At 48.9% G+C, this 26,167-nt stretch overlaps 1 protein-coding gene and 1 long non-coding RNA gene across 2 annotated transcripts in view; one reads left to right on the top strand and one right to left on the bottom strand.

Moving 5' to 3' along the window:
• The first annotated feature begins 1,125 nt into the window (after nt 1-1,125).
• Nucleotides 1,126-26,167, top strand: part of prdm1a (PR domain containing 1a, with ZNF domain) — a 114,452-nt gene continuing 89,410 nt past the window's right edge. Inside the window, exons 1-3 of the mRNA XM_038799248.1 lie at nt 1,126-1,183; nt 5,230-5,317; nt 6,321-6,394. The gene's annotated coding sequence lies outside the window, so the exon portion shown is untranslated. The remainder of the gene's footprint in view (nt 1,184-5,229; nt 5,318-6,320; nt 6,395-26,167) is intronic.
• On the bottom strand, nt 7,042-25,191 carry LOC119967132. Its single transcript, XR_005460924.1, has 3 exons — nt 25,147-25,191; nt 18,278-18,349; nt 7,042-7,492 (listed from the first exon to the last, which is right to left on the bottom strand). It is a non-coding gene; the product is annotated as an uncharacterized LOC119967132 (long non-coding RNA).

The raw sequence follows: 26,167 nt of genomic DNA, 5'->3' as shown, positions 1-26,167 counted from the left end.
GTTAACTGGATGACTATCACTCTCCCTGGTCCAATTAACTGGATAACTATCACCCTCCCAGAGTCAACCAGAAGGACTTTTTCAATTGCTAAATTTGGGTGCTTTTTGTTAGGAATTTCACTGTTATTCCGCGAGTTAGCTAACAGGTGTTCCAACCCCCACCCCACTAATCCCCCCCCCCCCCCCCCCGCTCCACACCCCCCCCCCCCCCCCAATCTGTCTCTCAGCACCTGATCCAAAGCCTCAGAGAGTGAAACCCAAGATCAGGCAAACTCCAATCACTTGGCGAATGTAGATGTGCAGCCAACTCATGAAATATTCAAGATTCTCTCTCTCTCTCTCTCCTTCCCGAAGGAAAAAGGTATAGTGATAGCAGCTCAAATAAACTGCAAACACCGGCACCCAGACTCCTCAATCACACACACACACACAGAAAAACCTTGGATCCCAGCTCACCTCCTCCCCTACAGTCCTCTCCATGTCCCAGGTGGGTCCATTCTCATTTAATATCATTCAGATCTTGTCCCAGACTGCGCTGGCTAATTGAATCTGGAGATTTCAGAGAGGGAAGACAAAAAAAAGGGAGGCATTTATTTGATTTTGGTTTGCAAAGAATCCACTGAAGAGTGAAAAGTTGTTTGAACTGCCGCTGGGAGACGTGCAGAGTGAGCTTTGTGACATTGGAAGCGGGCGAAATATTTGTTCGTGTGCTTTTAAAAAAAATAGAAGAAAAAAACACACAATTTCCTGCTCGTTACACAAGATGTACCAAGGCCGCGGAGGTGTAGGAAACTATCTTGCACAATGTTAGTTAAAGGGGGAAAAACAGCAGCGCCGTCTTTCGAAGAACATTTCGAAAGCGAAATGCAATGAGTGGGGGTGACCGATTATCGAGCATCAAATACAACTTTCTCATTACAAGAAAGCCAGAGGTGAGAGCCGGTCTGGTCTTAGAATATCGGAATTTCTGGCAATTGTGAGGGAATTGGCTTGTGTCCCCCCCCCCCCCCCCCCAAGTGACGGCCTAGAGAGTAGAAGTGTAGTGAACGGATCTGTGGAGTTATTCTGTGTAAAGAGGACAACCTTTTCCCGGAACTGGGAACCCCGTTTGCAAAGGATTGAAAGGCGGTTTCTGCTGGAGCGGGTCGGTCGCTGCGCCGTTTGTTCTGAAGCACTCCGAACTGTAAGCTGAAGTTACCGCACTTTCTCACTTCTCTTTGCTGATTTGCTTTTGAGACGAGTAAACGCTTCTCACTCTGGCGTGTGCACCAACAGGGGACGGAACTATCTCAGACGCTGATCTCAAGTGATGGGGCATTTAAAATATATATTATATTTTTAAAAAGTTTCACCTGTCAGCACCTCACTAAGATTCAATAGCTTGGAAACTCGAGTTGGTGATGTTCATTATATTGTCATTCTTTATAGCTCTGTTTGTGTGTGTATGTGTGGTGGATGGGTTACGTTTCTTCGGGCACGTTGAAGATGTTGCAAATCTAGCCTGTCTCAGATTGGATATTGTTTGATGTATTCTTACTGTCATCCCTTTGGGTGAAGTTTCACCTCCGTCCCTTTGACGCAAATGCAAACAAATCTCCTCTCCAGCGGGTTTTCTTTCTGCACCTTAAAATCTCTCCATTTCAGGGCAGCACGGTGGCATAGTGATTAGCACAACCGCTTCACAGGTCCCAGGTTCGATCCCGGCTCTGGGTCACTATCCGTGTGGAGTTTGCACATTGTCTGCGTGGGTTTCGCCCCCGCAACCCAAACAAAAATGTGCAGAGTAGGTGGATTGGCCACACTAAATTGCTCCTTAATTGGAAAAAATAATTGGGTAATCTAAATTTATAACAAAAAAAATCTCTCCATTTCAAATACGTTTTCTTAAAAGGAAGCGTCATCCTGGAATCCCTGCACGAAGGCGGCTATTCGGCCCATCAAGTCTTGCACTGACCTTCCGAAAGAGCACCCGATCTCGATGCACTCACCTTGCCCACCTCCCTATCGCTGTAGCCTAACCTGCACATCCCTGGCACGCATGGCCAACCCTCCTAACGCTGGGGACGATTGACAGGTGGTATATCCTGCTCCCTGGGGGGGGGGGGGGGGGGGGGGGGTGCCTTGCCCTGCCGAGAGTGGCAGAAGGAACTTAGTGCCACTTTGCAATAAGTCTGCCTATACACCTCTGTACCTTCTTACAGTGCGGAGTTTTGCTGTGTGTTTATTCTGCAGTTGAACTCACCCGGGGAGATTGTTCAGAGAGGGGGAAATCGATGGCTGAGAGGACGTAAAGTTATCAGAGAGGAAGTCAGCCTGTCCCAAGTGGATGCGATGCAGAGCTTCCCCCACACACTGCAGAGCAGGGCCTGCCACCAAACCCCTCCCGGGGAAAGGAGCGCTGAATGGGGATTCTATCCCAGGCGCACCTGCCTGCAGCTGGAGAAAGTGGCGTGGATTCCCCCTCCCAAACTGCTGCGGGCACCCACCCCGGGGTAATAACTCTGAAGAGAAGTCAAAGCAACTACCATCGGGTTCAGTATGACTGTCTGCCCCCCCCCCCCCCCCCCGGACTGGAGAGGGGCTGGCTTTGCTGAATCTGACTGGGGGAGAGGGGGGGGGGGGGGGCGTTAAGGTGGAAGTGAAAGTTCCCTTTCCTCGTCGTGTGCAAAGATGGTGGAGGAAATTGCCTGAGACTCACGGGTGGGAGAGAGGAGGTTAAAAAGTGACCGAGCCCTTGTTGAAAAGGGAATGTCCCCTGAATGGTGATGGGAATAAAGCAACAACATCGCTAGGCAAGAGCTCGAATGCCTTTCAGCCCATCTTCAGTGGGAGTGGCCGGGACCCAGGGGAGGTGATAGAGGCTCATTATTACACCCGGGCACCAAGTAAAACATTCAACTCCCCCCCGGGATGTACCTTAACACCAGCAATTCGATCCAACTCTGCCTCTGCGTGTGGAATGGAGCCTGGGGGAGAGAGAGGCGGGCTGGAGTGGGGGAGGGATGGAGGGAGAGATGGAAGTTGGGATGGAGTGGGGGAAGAAGCGAGAGGTGGGAGGGAGGGAGAGGTGGGATGGAGTGGGGGAGGGAGGGAGAGGTGGGATGGAGTGGGGAGGGAGGGAGAGAGGAGGCATGGAGTGGGGGAGGGAGGTGGGATGGAGTGGGGAAGAGAGGGAGGGAGAGAGGTGGGATGAAGTGGGGGAGGGAGTGAGAGAGGTAGGATGGAGTGGGGGAGGGAGGGAAAGAGGTGGGATGGAGTGGGGGGAGGGAGGGAGAGAGGTGGGATGGAGTGGGGGAGGGAGAGAGGTGGGATGGAGTGGGGGAGGGAGGGAGCGAGGTAGGATGGAGTGGGGGAGGGAGGGAGAGAGGTGAGATGGAGTGGGGGAGGGAGGGAGAGAGGTGGGATGGAGTGGGGGGAGGGAGGGAGAGAGGTGGGATGAAGTGGGGGAGGGAGAGAGGTGGGATGGAGTGGGGGAGGGAGGGAGAAAGGTGGGATGAAGTGGGGGAGGGAGAGAGGTGGGATGGAGTGGGCGGGGGAGGGAGCGAGGTAGGATGAAGTGGGGGAGGGAGAGGTGGGATGGAATGGGGAGGGAGGGACAGAGGAGGTATGGAGTGGGGGAGAGAGGGAGAGAGGTGGGATGGAGTGGGGGAGGGAGGGAGAGGTGGGATGGAGTGGGGAGGGAGGGAGAGAGGTGGGATGGAGTGGGGAGGGAGGGAGAGAGGAGGGATGGAGTGGGGGAGGGAGGGAGGGAGGTGGGATGGAGTGGGGAAGAGAGGGAGGGAGAGAGGTGGGATGAAGTGGGGGAGGGAGTGAGAGAGGGGGAGGGAGGGAAAGAGGTGGGATGGAGTGGGGGAGGGAGGTGGGATGGAGTGGGGGAGAGAGGTGGGATGGAGTGGGGGAGAGAGTGAGAGAGGTGGGATGGAGTGGGGGAGAGAGTGAGAGGTGGGATGGAGTGGGGAGAGAGGTGGGATGGAGTGGGGGAGAGGTGGGAGGGAGGTGGGATGGAGTGGGGAGAGAGGTGGGATGGAGTGGGGAGAGGGGTGTGATGGAGTGGGGGAGAGAGGTGGATTGGAGTGGGGAGAGAGGTGGGATGGAGTGGGGAGAGCGGAGGGTTGGAGTGGGTGAGGGGGTGGGTTGGAGTGGGGAGGGAGGTGGGTTGGAGTGGGGAGGGAGGTAGGTTGGAGTGGGGAGGGAGGGAGAGGTGGGATGGAGTGGGGGAGAGCGGTGGGTTGGAGTGGGGAGGGAGGTGGGTTGGAGTGGGGAGGGAGGGAGAGTGGGATGGAGAGTGGGATGGAGTGGGGGAGAGAGGTGGGTTGGTGTGGGGGAGGGAGGTGGGTTGGAGTGGGGAGGGAGGGAGAGGTGGGATGGAGTGGGGGAGAGCGGTGGGTTGGAGTGGGTGAGGGGGTGGGTTGGAGTGGGGAGGAAGGTGGGTTGGAGTGGGGAGGGAGGTGGGTTGGAGTGGGGAGGAAGGGAGAGGTGGGATGGAGTGGGGGAGAGCGGTGGGTTGGAGTGGGTGAGGGGGTGGGTTGGAGTGGGGAGGGAGGTGGGTTGGAGTGGGGGAGGGAGGTGGGATGGAGTGGGGAGGGAGGGAGAGGTGGGTTGGAGTGGGGGAGGGAGGTGGGTTGGAGTGGGGGAGGGAGGTGGGTTGGAGTGGGGGAGAGAGGTGGGATGGAGTGGGGAGGGAGGTGGGTTGGAGTGGGGGAGGGAGGGAGGTGGGTTGGAGTGGGGGAGAGAGGTGGGTTGGAGTGGGTGAGGGGGTGGGTTGGAGTGGAGAGGGAGGGAGAGGTGGGAGGGAGGTGGGTTGGAGTGGGTGAGGGGGGTGGGTTGGAGTGGGGGAGGGAGGTGGGTGGAGTGGGTAAGGGGGGTGGGTTGGAGTGGAGAGGGAGGGAGAGGTGGGATGGAGTGGGGGAGAGAGGTGGGTTGGAGTGGGGAGGGAGGGAGAGGTGGGATGGAGTGGGGGAGAGAGGTGGGTTGGAGTGGGTGAGGGAGGTGGGTTGGAGTGGGGAGGGAGGTGGGTTGGAGTGGGGGAGGGAGGTGGGTTGGAGTGGGGGAGGGAGGTGGGTTGGAGTGGGGGAGGGAGGTGGGTTGGAGTGGGGGAGGGAGGTGGGTTGGAGTGGGGGAAGGAGGTGGGATGGAGTGGGGGAAGGAGGAGGGAGAGGAGCACAGGGCTCCTTGGTTATTTTCCTAGGTAATGAGATTCTGATTTCATGCAAATCTTGCACTTTGCAGGTCTGAATTATATGGCTGGGAGTCTTGGTGGCAGCGATCTCACCCGGCGGGGTTCACAGAGCACTGCGGCAGCCCCCTGAGAGCTCAGGTAGGAGAGACTGCAACACGCTTTCCCCACAGAGCGAGCTGCTTCAACCCACCTTCCCCAATGCACACTCTCTGAAGATATGTGGCGGCTGGGACTTGCACTGGAAGCAGTAAAGCGGACGCGTGCAGCCGGGGAATTTTACTATCATTGAAGGCGGGGAGGGGGGTGGGGGGGTGGGGGGGGGGGCTCAATCCACCCTTTCCCCATTCGCAAAGTTCCCTGCTGCCAACATTTCTCCCCGGTAATGAGCGGGACTGCTGGCAGCTCTTTCAAAAGGTCGACGAGAGGGGCCGAATGGTTGTGCCGATTCTATTGCTTTTCCGGGCGAGGAACAAACTGATCGCGTTTGAGGTTCACTTAACAAGACTTGACACAGATAGAAGTTCTCTGCACCTTTTTCATTCTAACGCCTCTGGGGGAGTAAGTTTAAAAGTGAGAGGCACCTTCACCTCCTGCTGTCCCGGTGTGTTTCATATAAAAAAAATTACAGAAGCTGGAATCCCCGCGTTCTAATTCCCAAAGGTAAAAGCGGTGACTGTATCCAGTCAGATGAGTTGCCTTGTGCTGTTTGAACCCAGGCGCTGCTGGTCAATTTCAGTCTAACCTGCCCCGTGAAATTCCAACATCTCCTGCTTGCATTTCCCACTCCCGCGCGTTTTCCTTTTTATCCATCCTTACAGTTTTGCGATGGGAATTTTCAACAACAAAAAAATTGGCTAACAAGGAATGGAGAGATTTCTCTCGGAGTTGGGTTTTAAAAGAGGAGAAGGGGTGGGGAAGGGAGTGTGAATCCCCCTCGGAGATCCTGTTAACCTGAGAGAATTCCAGCTGGGGAAAATGACCAGGTCCCTTTTTGCTACAAGGGGGTTGAGCAATGATCATTAAGACCAGCGTATTTAGGAAGTGAGTATCACTCATCCGGCCAGCCCGAGACACGGGATGAAGTATCTTTGGCAGTGCAAAGTACTTGAATAGTTACTTATTGTACATTTGTTTTGTTTAGAACCACAAGCCGATCCTTTGGCAGCACCAGCGCGGGAAACGCCGGCCAGCACTCTCCAGTGAACAGGCTCCCCGGTAAAGACAACTTTTTCTCCCTCTCTCTCTGTCTGACTCTCTTGAGTTGCACTTGGATCAATCGGTTTAATCATTTGGAAGTTGGGGGCGAATCTGGGTTATTCTGTATTCGAGGTCAGGCGGTCAGAAAGTAGAGAGTAGCTGTTTTTTTGGCTTGAATTTCATTCAGGTGGACCGTGAGCAGGACACAGGACTTCTCATGTGTACCAGCGTCACCCCAAACCCCGAGCCGCTTTTCTCCACACCCCCCCCCCCCCCCCCTCCCCACTACTGAGGTAGAAGGTTGTTCATAAAGAGCCCTCAGCGACCTGGGCCCAGTGACTTGGCCAGAAAATGGTTTCCCCACAGGCCCCCATTATTGCTGAAGCCAATCTTGCCCTCTCCCAATGCCCCCCCCCCCCCCCCCCCCCCCGGCAGACACATTCAGTCGGGGAGAAGATCAGGGACAGCTCAGCTCAGTATAGGCTCAGCACTCACTATCTGCTGGTTAAATGAGCATTCATAGCCACCACCCCTCCCCCCGTTGGTTAATCTCTGGATATCACTGGAGATGATAGTTTTCTTTGGGAGAGTTCATGTTATCGCAACTTCCAACTCTTTCTATGCAGAATGAGAACACTGCCTGAGAAATGCCCGACATTTCACCATTTGCGCGTTACTCCCACAATCCAGGATTTTGTGTTTGACAGAAATGTCTGTTTGAAGAGCTCATGGGAGTATGGAGCTGCTGTCCGCTGGTCATCCAATGAGGGCAGTTTATTTAACATTGATCTCTCCCTCAAAACTTGGCTTGGCAGAAAGACTGGCTAACATTTATTTGGAGAAGGATTTACACATTATCGAAGGAAGTATTTTATTTAACGTTCAGGATGTATTTCTAAAGTTACAATATTGGAGGTATTATGACATCACTTCAGAATTGCATTAATTGTTATAATTATTACTAACAGAGAAACACTATGACAATGTATGAGGGTCTCCAGAGGCAATTGGTTTTTTTTGTATGTCTCCCAACGATGGCCTAGTTGACCTTCTTCTGCTTCAGTTTAATCTTGTCATTTTACACCAGTTCCCCCAGCTTTTGCGAACAGTTCTGGTCTGCATTGAACAATAAAGAGGATTACCCTCCAATACATCACACCACTAGCTATGATGCTGCAGCCCTTTCTAGAACTGCAATCCTGTTGTCTTCACATTACTCCATTTCTTTTTTTAAAAACATAAATTTAGAATACCCAATTATATATCTTACTCATTAAGGGGCAATTTAGCACGGCAAATCCACCTACCCGGCACATCTTTTGGGTTGTGGGGGTGAGACCCACGCAGACATGTGGAGAATGTGCAAACTCCACACGGACAGTGACCCAGGACCGGGATCAAACCTGGGTCCTCAGCGCCATGTGGCAGCAGTGCTAACCACTACACCACCATGACACCCTACATTATTCCATTTCTTTTTTTAAATAAATTTATTTATTTATTTTTAAATAAATTTAGAGTACCCAATTCATTTTTTCCAATTAAGGGGCAATTTAGCGTGGCCAATCCATATTTGGATGGGGGGGGGGGGGGGCGAAACCCACACAAACATGGGGAGAATGTGCAAACTCCACACGGACAGTGACCCAGAGCTGGGATCGAACCTGGGACCTCAGCGTTGTGAGACCGCAGTGCTAACTCACTGCACCACCGTGCTGCCCTTTTTTATAAATTTTGAGTACCCAATCATATTTTTTACTATTAAGGGGCAATTAAGCATGGCCTATCCACCTAACCTGCACATCGTTTGGGTTGTGGGGTGAAATCCACGCAGACACAGCGAGAATGTGCAAACTCCACATGGACAGTGACCCAGGGCCGAGATTCGAACCCGGGTCCTCAGTGCCGTAGTCCTAGTGCTAACCACTGTGCCACGTAACACCCCATTATTCCATTTCTTAATCACGTGCAGGGCCCTGGCCTCAACCATCCTTCTTGGCAACCCATTCAAGTAGACAGTCACCCCTTAAGTTAAAGCGATAGTTAAACTTTCCCTTTTTTATTCCTTTCTGGGATGGGTTGTGCGATTGTTGCCCTTAAACTGAATGGCTGAAGCTTCTCAGCCATGCCAGAGAGTGTCACATGTAAGGCAGATCAGGCAAGGTCAGCAGAATTGCTTCCCTAAAGGGCATTCGCGAAGCAGATGGGTTTTTACAACAGTCGATGATAGTTTCATGGTCACCATTACTGAGACTAGCATTTCAATTGCAGATTTTAATATCTGCCATGGTTATGATTTGAACCCATGCCCCCAGAGGATTATTGTGGTCCTCTGCATTACTAGTTCTATGACATTACCACTGTACCACCATCTCTCACCCAATCTCCTTTTCCTCATCCTAGTTACATTGCTGTATCTAAATGTTTCAGGGTTACATCCTCTGCCTTATCAAATATTTTAGACCTTATCCCAGCAATGTTCAGTAGAATACTGTCTGAATAAGCATCTTGTTTAGTATGCCAAAATTGGACCGGTTTTCCACGGGGAAAGAATGGGGGAGAGTGTTTACATTCTGAGTAGTTGAAATAAAATTATTTCTTGCCAACACTCAATGTAGGCATCAAGTATTTCTGGGGTGGATCATAAAATCCTGGCAGTGCAGAAGAAGGCCATTCGGCCTATCAAGTCTGCACCAACCTTTCAAAAGGCCTAGGTCCAATCCCCCACCCTATTCAAGAAACTCCACCCTAAAGGGCAATTTTTTTTTTTTATAGAACAGTACAGCACAGAACAGGCCCTTCGGCCCTCGATGTTGTGCCGAGCAATGATCACCCTACTTAAACCCACGTAACCCGTATACCCGTAACCCAACAATCCCCCCATTAACCTTACACTACGGGCAATTTAGCATGGCCAATCCACCTAACCCGCACATCTTTGGACTGTGGGAGGAAACCGGAGCACCCGGAGGAAACCCACGCACACACGGGGAGGACGTGCAGACTCCACACAGACAGTGACCCAGCCGGGAATTGAACCTGGGACCCTGGAGCTGTGAAGCATTGATGCTAACCACCATGCTACCATGAGGCAAACGTGAGGAAAATTTAGCATGGTCAATCCATTAATCTGCACATCGTTGGACTGTGGGAGGAAACCGGAGCAAACCCACGCAGACACGGTCAAAAAGTGCAAACTCCACATAGTTACCCGAGGTCGAAATGAAACCTGGGTCTCTGGTGCTGTGAGGTAGCAGTGCTAACCACCGTGCTACAAAGCCATCATTGTTTTGGAGAAAAATGTGGATGGAGATCTAAATAACATGCAGGAAGTTTATTTGGTGTAGAAAAGCCTTATATCACTAAAGGCAAATTATTTCTGCAGTATCTTTGATCCACCCCACATCCATTCATCATAGCTGTTTGCCTCTCAGTACAACCTGACTCTCTTGGCTTCACATTCCACTGTGTGCCCCTCCCACAGGTTCACTGGACAAGCCATCAGGAATAGTAACCCTGGCTAACTCTCCACCAACCCCAACCTGCCACCCCACACCACCTGCCACCTCACAGCATTTGCTACTCTGCACTACCTGCCACCCTACGCTAGCTGCCTACCTACACTACCTGTCATCTAAAACTACCTGCCACCTCATGCCACCTGCCATCCCAGACTATCTGTCATGCGCAACTACCAACCCATACCACCTGCCACCCCAAACTACCAGTCACCCCAGAATACTTGTCAACTACACAACCTGCCACCCCAGACTACCTTTCACCCCATACCACTTGCCACCCCACAGTACCTGCCACCCAAGACTACCTGCCCCCCTGCACCACCTGCCATCCTAGACTACCTGTAAATCCAGACTACCTGCCACCCTTCACCATCTGCCATCCTAGACTACCTGTAAATCCAGACTACCTGCCACCCTTCACCACCTGCCATCCCAGACTACCTGCCACCCCAGACAACTTGCCATCCCAGACTGCCTACCAGCCCAGACTGCCTGCCACCCCAAACTACCTGCCACACCAGACTACCTGCCACCCTGCACCACCTGCCACCCCAGACTACCTGTCACACCAAACTACCTGCCAACAAAGACCACCTGCCACCCTGCACCACCTGACACCCTGGATTACCTGTCACCCCAAACTACCTGTCACCCCAGACTACCTGTCACCCCAGACTACCTGCAATCCCAGACTACCTGTCACCCCAGACTACCTGTCACCCCAGACTACCTGTCACCGCAGACTACCTGCAATCCCAGACTACCTGTCACCCCAGACTACCTGCCACCCCAGACTACCTGCAATCTCAGACTACCTGTCATCCCAGACTGCCTGCCACCCCAGACTGCCCGCCACCCCAGACTACCTGCCACCCCAGACTACCTGTCACCCCAGACTACCTGCCATCCCAGACTGCCTGCCACCCCAGACTACTTGTCACCCCAGACTACCTGCCACCCCAGACTGCCTGCCACCCCAGACTACCTGTCACCCCAGACTGCCTGCCACCCCAGACTGCCTGCCACCCCAGACTACCTGCCACCCCAGACTATCTGCCATCCCAGACTGCCCGCCACCTCCAGGCTGCCCGCCACCCCAGACTGCCTGCCACCCCAGACTACCTGTCACCCCAGACTGCCCACCACCCCAGACTACCTGCCATCCCAGACTACCTGCCATCCCAGACTACCCGTCACCCCACACCACCTGCCGCCCCAGACTACCTGCCATCCCAGACTACCTGCCACCCCAGACTACCTGCCACCCCAGACTACCTGCCACCCCAGACTACCTGCCATCCCAGACTACCTGCCACCCCAGACTACCTGTCACCCCAGACTACCTGCCACCCCAGACTACCTGCCACCCCAGACTACCTGCCACCCCAGACTACCTGCCACCCCAGACTACCTGCCACCCCAGACTACCTGTCACCCCAGAATACCTGCCACCCCAGACTACCTGCCACCCCACACCACCTGCCACCCCATGCTACCTGCCACCTCACACAACTACCGTAACAACCAAGTCAACATGGCAGCTGCTTGATTTATACGTGTGGAGCCACATTGCTGCTGTGCTCACATCTCAACCCAAAATGGTTGGAGTGCTCCTTGACCTCTTGGGAGTGAGAGTGATCAGCCGCAAGTTACAAATCTGGCGCAGTTTCCTCTCCCCCCCCCCCCCCCCCCCCCGAGAATTTCTGTCACCGGGGCTTCAAGTAAGACTGAAGATGATCCTTGTCACTTGAGAATGGTGAGGGCCACTCTCATAGAGACAGAGCTTTAATCCCGCCGAGATTGATTTTGCAGAAGGGCAACTATTGTCCTCCCCTCCAAAGCTGCCCCATCCTGTCATCCCGCAGACAAATCCACGTTTGGCAGCGTCACTCTAATTTGTTTGGAGCAGGGAAATTCTTGGCAAATTTGCACATTTATTTTAATTGTCACGTTGATCATTTACATCAGCAGCGTAGGCACCAGTGGGACTGTCAGTGGCCAGAAAGACATGTCGGCTGTTGTTTCAGTCAGTGGCTGCAGACAACCTCTTCGGGTTGGCGACCGAGATCATCTCATTTATTAATTACATTGATAGAATGTAACCGGTTGTGCCAAAAATATTCACTCCCATCTGTTCCCCAGTGCTTCAGCGAGGAAACAGTGAAATTCTGGCACTCCTTCACTTATTGAGGGTAGTTTTTCATCACACGATCAACACTGTAATTGCCACAAGGTTATATTGCGCTGTGTGGTTTGGCAGTGTACTGCAAATACTTGTTCCTGGCATCGGTCCACCCTTATCACATTCCAGTTGTACGCAATAAATTAATTAGGGTGCTGCTCATAGTGCTAATTGCTTCTAGCTAATGAAGTCAGAATCCTACTGGGCTTTGTTGGAAGTTGTGGGCGACATGTTTTGACAGGCTCCCTGACAACTGTTGATTTTTTATTTTTTTGCTCTCAGTGCAAGGTACTCCATTCATTGGCGATGCTGTGGGTTTATCTTTTCTGATGGGGGGGGGGGGAGAATTGTGTCATTTATATAGATCATTTTTATTTTCAGCCCTCGAGGCTTGCCAAGTCAAACACAATGTTAAATATTTACGACCTTCTGTGTTACTGATACCTTTCCTCATTGTAAAGAAACAGATACTGTTGCTGGCAACTGTTCCCGATCTGGCATCTTCGTCTTCTCCCCCCCCCCCCCCCCCCGCCCTTCCCTCTCTCTTTCACCCTTGCCGGTTGCCCTTTCTGCCGTGTTAAGTTAGATAAACATTTGCTTCTCAGTAATTACGGCTGAGGCAGCTCCTCCTCGCCATGCACAGTGCGTGGATTACCACACATGCTGTGCTTGCCTATTCGACACGCGTACCAGTGGGGGGATGCCTGCGGTTTCCCCGCTGACCAGAGGGCAAGGGGATAACTCAAGATGCAACGGGCAGGGGGGTCACCCAGGCTTATTTTGGGTGAATCTTCTACATGTCTGTATAAGGCGAACAGAAAAAAAACCACACACACACACATCTTCCTCCTCGTCATCCAGGTGGGTTGTAAGGGGATCAGAGAGACTTAAGACATTTTACAGAGTTCCTCTCACAGTGCTTCAAATATGCGAGGAATTTTAGTGGCGGTGATTTGTCGAAAGCTCTGTTCAGGGCTTCCTTCTCATCGTCTGAAAGTCCTCTTCACTTTCGTGTTGTAATCTTGGGTGAATAATATTTTACCAGGCTCTGAATTTTCCTTTGCGTTTGTTCTCAGTTAAATCTTACAAGTGTAGTTATTGTAGTGTCAGCTGCTCAGAGCTCTAAGGATGTCCCAAAGTGTTTCACATTCATTTAATGACTTCTGGGCGTTGATAAGCATGCAGAGCAATTGAAAGTGAATCATAGCTTATGAATGACAGAGGAGGCTAGTTTCAGTGACTGGCATTGCAATTTCTTCCTTTGATTTTGAAACTAACATTGAAGTCAGGCACACGTTCTTTTCTATTAGCTTGGCTAAATTGCCCCATCCTGTCCAAAAGGTTAGGTGGGGTTAGAGTGGGGGCATGGGCCCAGGTAGGGTGGTCTTTCGGAGGGTCGGTGCAGACTCGTGAGCCGAATGGCCTCCCCTGCACTGTAGGGATTCTATAATTCTATGAAATCAAATAGAGTTCCCCCCCATACTACACATGGACCCTTGTTGGAAGTTGCATGTGTGAGGAGAGGATTGGTGAAGGCCACCAACAAAACTGCCAACACTTATCATTGAAGCTCACATGCATAGAATGATCATTTAGGTCCAGTGCTGAAGGAGAAAATTGTAAACCAGCATGAGTCAACACCTTCAGAAGGGGATCAGAGGGGGTTTGCTGGTTTGAGGTTTTCTATTGAAATAATAATCCTGTTGTTAATACCTTGCCTAAAGTAATTGGCATGTGAGTAACTCTGTCATTATATTTCACTATTTCTTGGTATAATCTTATGTGTGTTGATACATAACATCAGGCTCTGGGGCCTTACTCAGTGTAAGAACACAGGAATATGCTAGGATGAAAAACAGACCCAAGATTCATCCAGCTTCATCATCCGCCTGCATGATGGAATTGTTGACTTGAGCATAGCATGTTATCAATATCGATCAGTCCACAAAAGATTCACCCCGGTAATAGAAAATGTTGGGAACCACAGACCCAAACTACTGACCAGATAACATGTCTCAAATTACTCATTTGTTGTATCTCAAAATATTATTTTCTGAAAGAAGTCTTTGTGTTCATGACCTGAGATGGTGAATAATCCCAGTATTGATTTCTTTGTGCATTTAGTTACCATTTTTAACATTGAAAAACATCCTAAATTGGAGAACTTTGTGGGTGAATGAGAGATGCCTGCTAGTCGAGTTTGTCTGGGAAGGGTTGTGAGAAGAGCTGGATGTTCAGGTAGGTTATTCATGAAGTCTCCGCCTTCAGAACCTTCCCCTCGCCTAAGATGTGGTGAGCCTCAGGTGAAATCACTACCAGTCAGCACTCCCCCCTCAAAGGGGAAAGCAGCCAATGGTCCTTAAAGTAAGGGAACATATGGAAGTACAGGGGTTTATTTCAGGGAGCCATTGCGGCAAAACAGTTTGCTATCAACAGTGGGGGAAGATGGTGGGATGCATCCATGCCTGGAGGATTGAAAGCAAGATACATAAGGCTGGAGAAGATTGCTGATGTTGGGTGAGCGGCAAGGCCTGGATGAGGATTTTAAATTCAGTTCACGAGTGAATGATGATCGGATGTGCATTTTAGATTAGCTGGAATTTTGGAGGCCATTGAGAATGACATTGAAAAATCTGATCCTGGGAAGGAGTTTCCGAGGCAATGTGGTTCAGATTGCTTAAAGGCAGGCTATGTTGCAAATGGGAAAGTAAGCAACATTTGACTTTGGATTTGAAATTCCAGTTGAAGAAAGCAAGGGTTTGTACAGTCTGATTCAGGAAGCAACTAGGGAGTGGGGTGGAGTGAATGGCAAATTATTGTTCAGGTAGTAAACTGCTGGGCAGCATGGCGCCGTAATGGTTAGCATTGCTGCCTCATGGCGCAGAGGACCTGGGTTCGATCCCAGTCCCAGGTCACTGTCCGTGTGAAGTTTACACATTCTCCCCGTGTCTGCGTGGGTCTCACTACCACAACCCAAAGATGTGCAGGGTAGATGCATTGGCCACCCTAAATTGCCCCTTAATTGGAAAAAAAGAATTGGGTACTTGAAATTTTAAAAAAAAGAGTAAATGCTGGCTGATCCTCATCTGACACCTGCATTTTCCAACAGGAGTTACTGGATACAATTGGGAGAAGGGATCTCAGCTGATCTTTTTGTTCTTTCCACCCTGAAGTCAGGAGGCACTTGAGGGGCCACTCATGGTTGGGATCAGCAAATTCCATGATTAAACCCGGGAATTTCCTTATCTTTATGGCTCAGTTACTCACCGGGCGGATCTTTCCGATTGAGTCATCAGCTGAGCTGTGTAAAAGATTTGGGATGGGATTCTCTGGATCTCAAGTCACTTGTTTCTCGTCAGTGGGGCATTTTCTGGCAGTGGGATTCTATCCTTCTGCCGCTTGTCAATGGGATTTCCCATTGAATCCAACCCATGCCACAGTGAAACCCCATGGCAGAGGTGCGTTGCCAGCGGGAAAAGTGAATCCAACGAGTAGAGAATTCCAACCCTGGTTAGAGGGTGTACTGGGAAAGGAAAGATTTGGAAAAGAGCAGGGTTGTGGGACTAATTGGATAGCTCTTTCAAAGAGCCGGCATGGAAACGATGGGCCAAACGGCCTCCTTCTTTGCAGGATGGTTCTATCTGTAAGACAGATTTTGCTTCAACAGAGCAGACTGAGGGGGGGGGGGGGGGGGGGGCATGATTGTGATGTATCAAAGTTATGAGGGGCATAAATGGAGTAGGTGGGTAGAAGCAGCAGGGTAGCATGGTGGTTAGCATAAATGCTTCACAGCTCCAAGGTCCCAGGTTCGATTCCCAGCTGGGTCACTGTGTGGAGTCTGCACGTCCTCCCCCTGTGTGCGTGGGTTTCCTCCGGGTGCTCCGGTTTCCTCCCACAGTCCAAAGATGTGCGGGTTAGGTGGATTGGCCATGCTAAATTGCCCGCAGTGTCCTAATAAAAAAGTAAGGTTAAGGGGGATGTTGTTGGGTTACGGGTATAGGGTGGATACGTGGGTTTGAGTAGGGTGATCATGGCTCGGCACAACATTGAGGGCCGAAGGGCCTGTTCTGTGCTGTACTGTTCTATGTTCTATGTTCTAAGCTTTTCCCTTTGGTGGAGGGATCAATGACCAGGGGGCATAGATTTAAGCTAAGGGGCAGGACGTTTAGAAGGGATGTGAGGAAAAACGTTTTCACCCAGAGGGTGGTGGGAGTCTGGAACTCACTACCTGAAAGGGTGATGGGGGCAGAGACCCTCATAACATTTAAGAAGTATTTAGATGTGCACTTGTATTGCCAAGGCATACAAGGCTACGGACCAAGTGCTGGAAAATGGGATTATACTGTAATACTTAGCTGGTTGTTTTTACAGACGTGATGAGCCGGAGGGCCTTTTCCCTGCTGTAGAACTCTATGATTCTATGACTATGACTCTATTCTGAGGAATTTCCCTTCATAGTCTGACCTCTATTCAAGCTACTTAATTTGACAATTGCTGGGAAAGGGTCCAAAAGACAAGCAAGGTAGGGGCTACATTTGCTTCTTTTTCAGCGTGTTTGACCACACAGTATGCCCTCTTACTTTTCAAGTGTTGTTAACCAAACATGAGTGGGACTCCAGTAACTGTTGTAATGAACTGTTAATGTTTTGGTTTGTTTAAGGATCATTTCAGACGATATGCAGCTGGAGGTTGCCCTAGTACAAAGTGTTTGCATCCAGAATAACATTCAAAAGTGAGGTAGGAAAGAGTGAATTACCTGTGACCTAGAGATTGCAGTCAGCAGCCTTATTAATTTTCTTTTGTGACCATTGGCCACCTAACATATTGCTGATGCTTCGCTGGGAGAAGTACTTCATATTCCTTTGTTAGATGGGGATGGCAAGGTGAGAAAAATCTGAATAATACTGCGAACAATATATAATGTAAAATATTCAGGCAACATCCTCCCCGAGTGAACTAACAACATACTGACAGGACTTGCCAGTGTTTTGTGGGTATGTGTGGTTTTTATTAGATTAGTCAAAATTTTTGTCATGTAGTAACTTTGGTTTAACTGGAACTGCTGTAATCATTGAAATCTGATGACTTTCCACAATGTTGATTCAGATTTTAGTAAATTGTTTACCAGAAATTAGTTAGGCTTATGTAAATGTAGGAAATGATCCTCAATTTAGTCCATGCCTTTTTAAAATTTATTTCCATGAAATGAAGAGGATTTGTGAGTCACTGTAATATTGTAACATTAGGAACAGGGGTAGGCCATTCGGCCCCAGAGGCATACTCTGCTGTTCAGTCACATCAGGCCTGGTCTTCATCTTAAGTCAATTTTCTTGCCTATGTTCCTTAGCCCTCAATGAACATTGGTTGGTAAAATTTACTTTGGTTGTTTTATCCCCAGCAAATTTCGCTCTTCCCCTTTCAATCTGACTATTCTCACGTTTCCCCCCCCCCCCCCCCCCCCCCCCCCCCCCCTCATCACCCTCATCAGATGTCAATATTTACATGAGAGACTTGTCATTGAGCAGCAGAATGCTATTCCACCACAGGAAGCGTCATGTCTAAGCCCATTCCTATTCCAGCCTTCAAGTGATTACTGGGTTATGACCAAGAGCAGGAATTCTGGTCCAATATTCCCTCTCTAGCCTAGTGCTTATACTACCATCAATGCTGAGACTAGGCCAACATTCAGCCCTGTGTTTGATGCCCTACATTGGCTCCTTGTCAAGCAACATGGTAGTTTTAAAAATTCTCTGTGGTTTTCAGATCCTTCCCATGGCCTTGCCCCTCCCTAACTCTGTAATCTCCACCAAAAACTGGGAGAATGTCCCATTTCATGGATTGACAATAACAGGGAAAGGGACTTGCACGACCTTAGGGAACCTTGAGAATGAGAAATATGTTGATTAAAGAGAGATTTGCTGGTACATATTATAATAGTGAGAATTGAGGTATGAAACGGTTAAACATTATGAAATATTCAATAGAACAAGTCTCCATACAAACTAATAAACGAGGTATTCATTACAATTACCCTCACTCCCTGTTAGAAATTAGATAGCTAGGCAGTGAAGGATACAACACTGGAGAGAGGCTTCATATACCCAGAAAGACTGCACTTATTAATGGAAGTCTATAAATTTATCCTGAGGTCATTTTAGTATTTTTACCTTAATTTAAACATTTGAAACTTTTTCTTACCATCAGGCTGGCCTCTTGATCTGTGCTGCCATTTTGCCTGCAGTTCCTCCTTTCTAGGCAGGTTAACACACTCTGGAGATTTAGAGTAGAAAGAAAATTGGAAGTCAATCCAAATAAAAATATTTATTTGTTATAAGACGATCCTGATTCCCCCTTCATACATAAGACATTGATAAATTTAGGCTGATTTCTCGCATGCCATCCCCCAATGTGGATCCCTCTGGCTGAATTGTTGCTATGATAACCAGGTTGTCGAGCAGCAGGCACTTCTTCAAGGCCCCTGCAAGCTAAAAGAGGTATGCCCCAAAGGAATGAGTAAACACCTGGTGCGCCTTGGCACAGTGAAGTTCTGGCCATCCATGTCAAAGAATGAGGGTAAGGACATGGCTGTGCAGTGGTAAAAGCATGGTGGCTCAGTGTTTAGCACTGCTGCCTCACAGCGCCAGGGACCCAGGTTAATTCCGGCCTTGGGTCACTGTCTGCGTGGAGCTTGTGCATTCTCCCCTGCATGGGTTTCCACCGGGTGCTCCGGTTTCCTCCCACGGTCCAAAGATGTACAACGTAGTTGGATTGGCCATTCAAAATTGCCCCTTAGTGTCCACATTACATTACGGGGTTATGGGGATAGGGAGTGGTGGTCATGGATAGGGTGCTCATTCAAGGATAGGCAGAGACTCGATGGGCTGAATGACCTCCTGCACTGTAGAGATCCTCTGATTCTATTCTATGAACCGCACAACTCTGATATACCTGCACTACTCTTAATTCCTCGAGTTACTCTTGTGCAGCCAAACTATATTTGCGTCACCATTGGTAACCAGATCTTCAGTTGCCTAGGCCCCAAGCTGTGGAATTCCCTCCCTACACCTCTTCAATTTCACCTCGTTTTCCATCTTGAAGACACACCTTAAAACCTGCCTCTTTGACCAAGCTTTTGGTCACCTGACCTAATATCGCCTCATGTGGCTCAGTGCTATATTTTGTCTTATCATTCCCCTGTGAAGCGCCTTGGGATGTTTCACTATATTAAAGTGCTATATAAATCTCATTGATCCTTTCGCGAGATCAATAAAGTGAAAAATGTCAGTTTACTCATCTGACGAGGGAGACAGAAATGGAGATGTGTTCATTTATGTTTAAAAAGCGCTATCCTATATCAGCACCTTGATTACCTTATTTACAACACTGAACGAAGTTCATCTATTGGAACTGAACAAGGCCACCTTTTCTCATTATATAAGCTGGTTCCAAATGAGCAGAAATGTAAATGAGATCCACTTCAAGGACAACTACTCGGCCAGTGCCTGATATAAAAACCAGGGATGGCTCCTAATATAGTCTGACAACAGAATTCAGAATTGAATCCTCCTGCTGCATAATGGTCTCAATGAGGGCAGCACAGTGGCGCATGTGGTTAGCACAGTTGCCTCACGGCGCCGAGGTCCCCGGTTCGATCCCGGGGGCTTTGAGTCCCTCCACATTAATAAAATCCGTCTCCGGGCTACTAGGGAGGCAAAGGCCAAGACGTCGGCTTCTTTCGCCTCCTGAACCCCCGGGTCTTGTGACACTCCAAAGATCGCTATCTCTGGACTCGGCACCACCTGTGTGTTAAGCACCTTGGACATTGCCCTCGCGAACCCCTGTCAGAACTCTCTAAGCTCTGGCATGCCCAAAACATGTGGACATGGTTTGCTGGGCTGCCCTTACACCTCATACAACTGTCTTCTATCCCAAAAAACTTGCTCATTCTCGCTGCCGTCATGTGTGCCCAGTGGATCACCTTAAATTGAATTAGACTGAGCCTGGCACATGATGAGGAGGAATTAACCCTGCCCAGGACCTCTGCCCACAGACCCGCTTCCACCTCCTCACCTAGCTCCTTCTCCCTCTAGCCCTTGAGCTCCCCCACCGGGGTTTCCTCCGCCTCCTGTAGTTCCTGGTAGATATCCAATACCTTCCCCTCCCCCACCCAGGTGCCAGAGACCACCCTGACCTGTATCCTCAGTGGCGGCAGCGTCGGAAAGGCCACTATCTGTTTTTTTCAGGAAGGCTCGTACTTGCAGATATTTAAAGGCGTTTCCTGGCGGCAGATTAAATATGTCCTCTAGCACCTTCAAACTGGGAAAGCTTCCGTCTATGAACAGATCTCCCATCCTTCTGATGCCTGTCCCCTGCCAGCTCTGGAACCCACCATCCATCCTACCCGGGACAAACCTGTGGTTGTTACATTTCGGGGTCCAGACCAACGCTCCCTCCACCTTCTTGTACCTCCACCACTGTCCCCATATCCTCAGTGTCACCACCACCACCGGACGTGTGGAGTAGCAGGTCGGCGAGAATGGCAAAGAAGCCATTATCAAAGCTCCCAGACTAGTACCTTTACATGACGCCACCTCTAGCTGCTCCCACGCCGGCCCCCCCACGCCATCGGCCACTTCCTAATCATGGCTATATTGGCCGTCCAGTAGCAGTTGTGAAAGTTCGGCAGTGCCAACCCCCCCCCCCCCCCCCCCCCCCCCCCCCCCCGCCCCCCCCAACTGCGATCTCCTTACTCGCGGGGTATTATTCGCCCACACAAAGCCCAAAATGATCCTACTCACCCGCTTAAAAAAAGGCTTTAGGGATGAAAATGGGGAGCACTGAAATCAAACACAAATCTGGGGTGCACTGCCATTTTCACGGCCTGCACCTTCCCTGCCAGTGACAGCACGAGCATGTCCCACCTTTTAAAGTCCCCTTCCATTTGCTCCACCAACCGGGTCAGGTTCAGTCTGTGCAGGGCATCCCATTTCCTGGCCACCTGTATTTCCAGGTAACAAAAACTTTTCTCTGAGCAGAAAACCATCCTGAGCGGCAGCCCTTTCAGTCTCTCCTCCTGCCCCCTGGCCTGGATCACAAACAACTCCCTCTTTCTTAATTGAAAAAAATTAATTGGATACACTAAATAAATAAAAAATGGTCCCAATGGTCCCATGAGTTTATTCAATGAGTAGCTAACATATATAAAGTAGAAATGTTCCTTTACTAAGTTAGATGATCACTGCCAGGGTTGTATTCGGAGTGCCCCTGCCTTAAGGAGGGAAGCGTTTACAAGTGTTCCCAGTCTGGGTGTAGGAGTGAGATGAAGTGAGTTGTGAGGAAGCTCCAGTGGAGCATTTGATAAATGAAATGAAATGAAAATCGCTTATTGTCACGAGTAGGCTTCAATGAAGTTACTGTGAAAAGCCCCTAGTCGCCACATTCCGGCGCCTGTTCGGGGAGGCTGGTACTGGAATCGAACCGTGCTGCTGGCCTGCTTACTGGCAGAGACCTGTTTGGCAGAATGATCTGTGTTGTAAAATTCCATGATCGAGCGCAGAGATAGCTAAATGTTTTGAACCTTAGAGCCTCACACCAGAATCTTCAGACGTTTGAGAGCCACAGGGCATGGCCAACCTTTACAGACACATTTCTTTTTCTTTTTAATTATTTTTTAAATTTCGTGCACTCAATTATTTTCATCCAATTTAAGGGGCAGTTGGCATGGCCAATCCACCCACCCTGCACATCTTTGGGTTGTGGGGGTGAGACCCGCGCAGACACGGGGTGACACAGAAACATTTTATTGCTGTTGATTTAAGATATTATTAGCTTTACATTTTCTATTCAACAACCATAAAGTACATACACCACAGTTTCAAAATCTGAATCAATTGTTCTATTTTTAGATGATTCTTACAGTTATTAGGACTAATCACAGCTATAGGCCGGGGGAGCCTTGCGAGTCTCCATCTTGGAACGGCCGGAGGTCTACTGGAATCTTTCGGTGGTCAAAAAAAGCAATCTGGGAGATTTCAAAACCAAACTTTGAGCAAATCAATCACATCATTCATACGTCTGCCTGTCTCTCGGCCTGTCTGTCTGTCTGTCTCACTCTCTCTGTGCCTGCCCTCTCTATCTGTCTTTCTCTAGTTTGTCTCTCTTTCCTCCCACCTCTTCCCGTTTCCCACCACCCAGATTGAATCACCGTGACCATTTCATTCTGGATACTCCGAAGTCACAGCTGCAACAATCAATCACGAGTAGCAACCAACAGAAAAGTACCACTCCAATCACAAGGCATTGCCATGCATTGGCATCAAATCTGCCATATCACTGCCCAATCAAGTTCAGACCTCAAGTTTAATGAAATGGAATAAGAGGCCAGAAGGTCTCCCAATTAGCTGGGATTTTGGCACAGGATTGGTGGGTTTTGAATTTCACTCAGTGAAATGAAAATGAAAATCGCTTATTGTCACGAGTAGGCTTCAATGAAGTTACTGTGAAAAGCCCCTAGTCGCCACATTCCGGCGCCTGTCCGGGGAGGCTGGTACGGGAATCGAACCGTGCTGCTGACCTGCTTGGTCTGCTTTAAAAGCCAGCGATTTAGCCTTGTGAGCTAAACCAGCCCCTGTATGTATGTGAGCAACGAGCATTCATCCAAATGTGATTGGTGCCAATGGTGGTTTGGATCACTTCACCACAAATCCTTTCATTAAAAACAGAGATGGGAATATTTTTCTATGAACCGTGTGCAGCTCGCGAGCTGCGGTTTGGCCACCCCTGATCTAGTGACTTCTGTTGGAAGTGTCCTTGTTGGAACAGTCAGTAACGGCATGATTGGACTTTGTTGCAATGTTCTCCTCTGCTCGTCTAGTTTGTTGTCACTCACTGGCTAATCGCAGCAGATCAAAAGCTCCTTGACAGGGTCCTCCCAGAAGGTTCCTTCGGGAGTTAGGTCAGTATGGTGAATAGGGTTTTTACAGCACGAAAAGAGGCCCTTCAGCTCATTGTGGCTGCACTGGCCATCAGGCACCTATCTACTCTAATCCCATTTTCCAGCACTTGTATGCAATGGCATTTCAAGTGCTCTTCTAAATACTTTGAATGTTGTCAGGTTTCCCGCCTCTACCACCCTTTCAGGCATTATTAGTTTTCAATTATTTTTAGGTAGTTTTACTTTGCTTAGAAAATTGCTCACTAGCTGTTGCCAATAGCATCTAAATTCAGAATCTCCTGAGGTAAATACAGGTAGCATCTTTTCTTATTCAAAGCAAAATGGAACAATAGGTGCTGTTTGGTTTGTGCAGCTGACCTTCTCACCTTTGCTGATTCTAACATGCCTACAGGTCAGTAAATGTTAAAAGTGGCATTTTGTTTCTTGGGAGAGCACGGGAACAGTGGGCTGACACACATCACTAAGCGAATGGGATGAAGCCTGTGCATTGAGATAACACTCACCACCGACAATTAATCTTCAAAATCACCCTCCTCGGTCACTGATCCTAACTTGGTTTCGTTAAAAAAATAATGTTTTTGTTTGCGTAAGAGGCTGAAACTTATTGTTGGTCAACTGTCTCCCTTAGTGCCTTTTCTAAAAACATTTTTATTTCTGAAATATTGAGGCAGTCTCAGCAAATAATAATTTTTAATCACCTTACTTTGCAGAGCTAGAATGCATTTGTTAAAATTCCTAAAATGTTTTAACTTGAGGTCAAAGGGCCCACTGAGTCTGCACCGACACTCCGAAAGAATACCCTACCTGAACCCAAACCCCGTAACCCCAGAACTAACCGTTGGACACTAAAGGGCAATTTACCATGGCCAATCCACCTAACTTGCACATCTTTGGGCTATGGGAGGAAACCGGAGCACCCGGAGGAAACTCATAGAGACATGCGGAGAAAGTGCAAACTCTTCAGAGACAGTCACCAAGGCAGGAATTGAACCCAGGTCCCTGGCGCTGTGAGGCAGCAATGTTTTTTTTATTTTTTCCAATTAAGGGGCAATTTAGCATGGCCAATCCACCTACCCTGTGAGGCAGCAGTGCTACCCACTGCGCCACCATGCTGCCCTCGCAAGTGCAACTTACATTATACAGCAAATCTATATAACCTTTTTCATTTAGGAATATGGCACAAAGGTATTTCACAGAGAAGCAAGTGTTGAACATTTACAGAAGCATTAGGAGAGATAACCAGAGGATTGGTTTTTAGATATTTGGAGAAGATGTTTGAACGTGAGTGGAGAGGGCAGGAGATGGGGGTTACAGAGAAGCAGGGTAAATAGGAGTAAATGAACGAGAAACTGGGTGACTCTTAACTGCCCTCTGACATGTCCTAGGAAGCTTCTCAGGTTTATTAAAGTATTGTATTCTCAAGGACCGTGAGGGATGGGCAATGAATGCTGACCCTATCCGCAATGCCTACATCCCATGAATGAATGAAGAAAAGATTTGTTCTCAGTTGTGTAGGTTGGGTGGGGAATGTTAGCTGGTACAGGAGGGGAGTTCCCTATGTGTTTTAATAGTATCTTTTACATCCCCCTAAAATGTAGGCAGGGCTTCTGTTTAGTGTCTTGTTCAGAATGCCAATAAATCAGTGCTTCCTCATCACCACACCCAAGTGTCAGCCCAGATTATATGACCAAGTTCTCACTCCTAAGGAAGAATCCTATGTAACTGACACACAATCAAACTCCTCGACCTTCAGCAAGGCCTTCCCAAAACTGTGAAGTGAGTAGTAGCAATAATCAGGGTCACTCCTCAGTTAGTTTTCCTGCCTTTGTGAAAGAACCTGGACTCAAAACTGCACCTCCACTTGGTGCCACAGGAAAGTTTGGAAATTGGTCATTGGTGAGGACCATGCATCTAATCCTATGTTCTCCCACTCCAAAACTAATTGTGTATTGGAACAGTGATTCGTATGAATTGCTGTTCCCTTTTCTTGCCATACAAAGTACTGGAGATATAGACCTCTTCTGTGCACACGTCTGAATTATAGAACAAAGGTTTCTAAAGTATATTGCCAAGCAGCAAGAAAGGGAAAGGAAAGTAGTTTACCCACACTGACCTTTCCATTCTTTTAACGTCAGCAGGTTTTCATTTGAAGCACCATCCCAATAGTCCACTGTAGATGAATGTTCCCAAGATACTGCTGAAACCTGCAGAAATCATGTGCACACGTGTGCAGAAACTGTTGGTTTTATGTATTGGTAGATTAACTCTAAACAAGCAACACACACAATATCTGGTAAATATTGATGCTGGCTGCTAATCGTTCATGATGGCAGCTCTGCTTTATTGTTTTGCGCTTACAGGCCCATTGTTTGTGGTTAGCGTTTGTTTCTAGGAGATTGGAACTGTTAAAAGACGAGGTTCAACAATGCAGAGGTGGCCCGCAGAGATTGAGCAAAATACCCCCCCCTTTAAAGGTTGACAAATACTTATTTGTTTTTTTGTGTATTTTTTGGCGGGGTGAGGGGGGGCGGAGAAAAGGAATGTGAACAAACAGTCAATGTGTCTTTAATTCACAACTTTTTAAACTTCTCTTGAACAGCTTGTGTGAACACCAACTAGTATCAATTTCTTCTTGAGCAGCCAGTGAGCAACAAACAGAGGAGAAAGTTGTCTCAGTTACTTCATCAAGTGTCCTCTTCTTTTTCTTAAATCGTTTTGTTTAGTTTTAGTTTGGTGACAGCGGAGGAAGAAAAAGTTGAGAGAAGGTGGCTTCTTTTGCGTTAATTTTAGCAGCAAGGCGTCCATTTTGATCCTTTTACATGACACATGCTGTAATTTCTAAAGAACATAGAACATACAGTGCAGAAGGAGGCCATTCGGCCCATCGAGTCTGCACCGACCCACTTAAGCCCTCACTTCCACCCTATCCCCGTAACCCCACCTAAACGTTTTTGGACACTAAGAGCAATTTAGCATGGTCAATCCTCCTAACCTGCACATCTTTGGACTGTGGGAGGAAACCGGAGCGCCCGGAGGAAACCCACACAGACATGGGGTGAACGTGCAGACTCCGCACAGACAGTGACCCAGCGGGTATCGAATCTGGGACCGTGGCGCTGTGAAGCCACAGTGCT

This window comes from Scyliorhinus canicula, chromosome 6 (assembly GCF_902713615.1).
Source record: "Scyliorhinus canicula chromosome 6, sScyCan1.1, whole genome shotgun sequence".
NCBI lineage: Eukaryota > Metazoa > Chordata > Chondrichthyes > Carcharhiniformes > Scyliorhinidae > Scyliorhinus > Scyliorhinus canicula.
The sequence above is the reverse complement of the archived record's forward strand: the minus strand, read 5'-3'. Positions and strand labels throughout refer to the sequence as shown.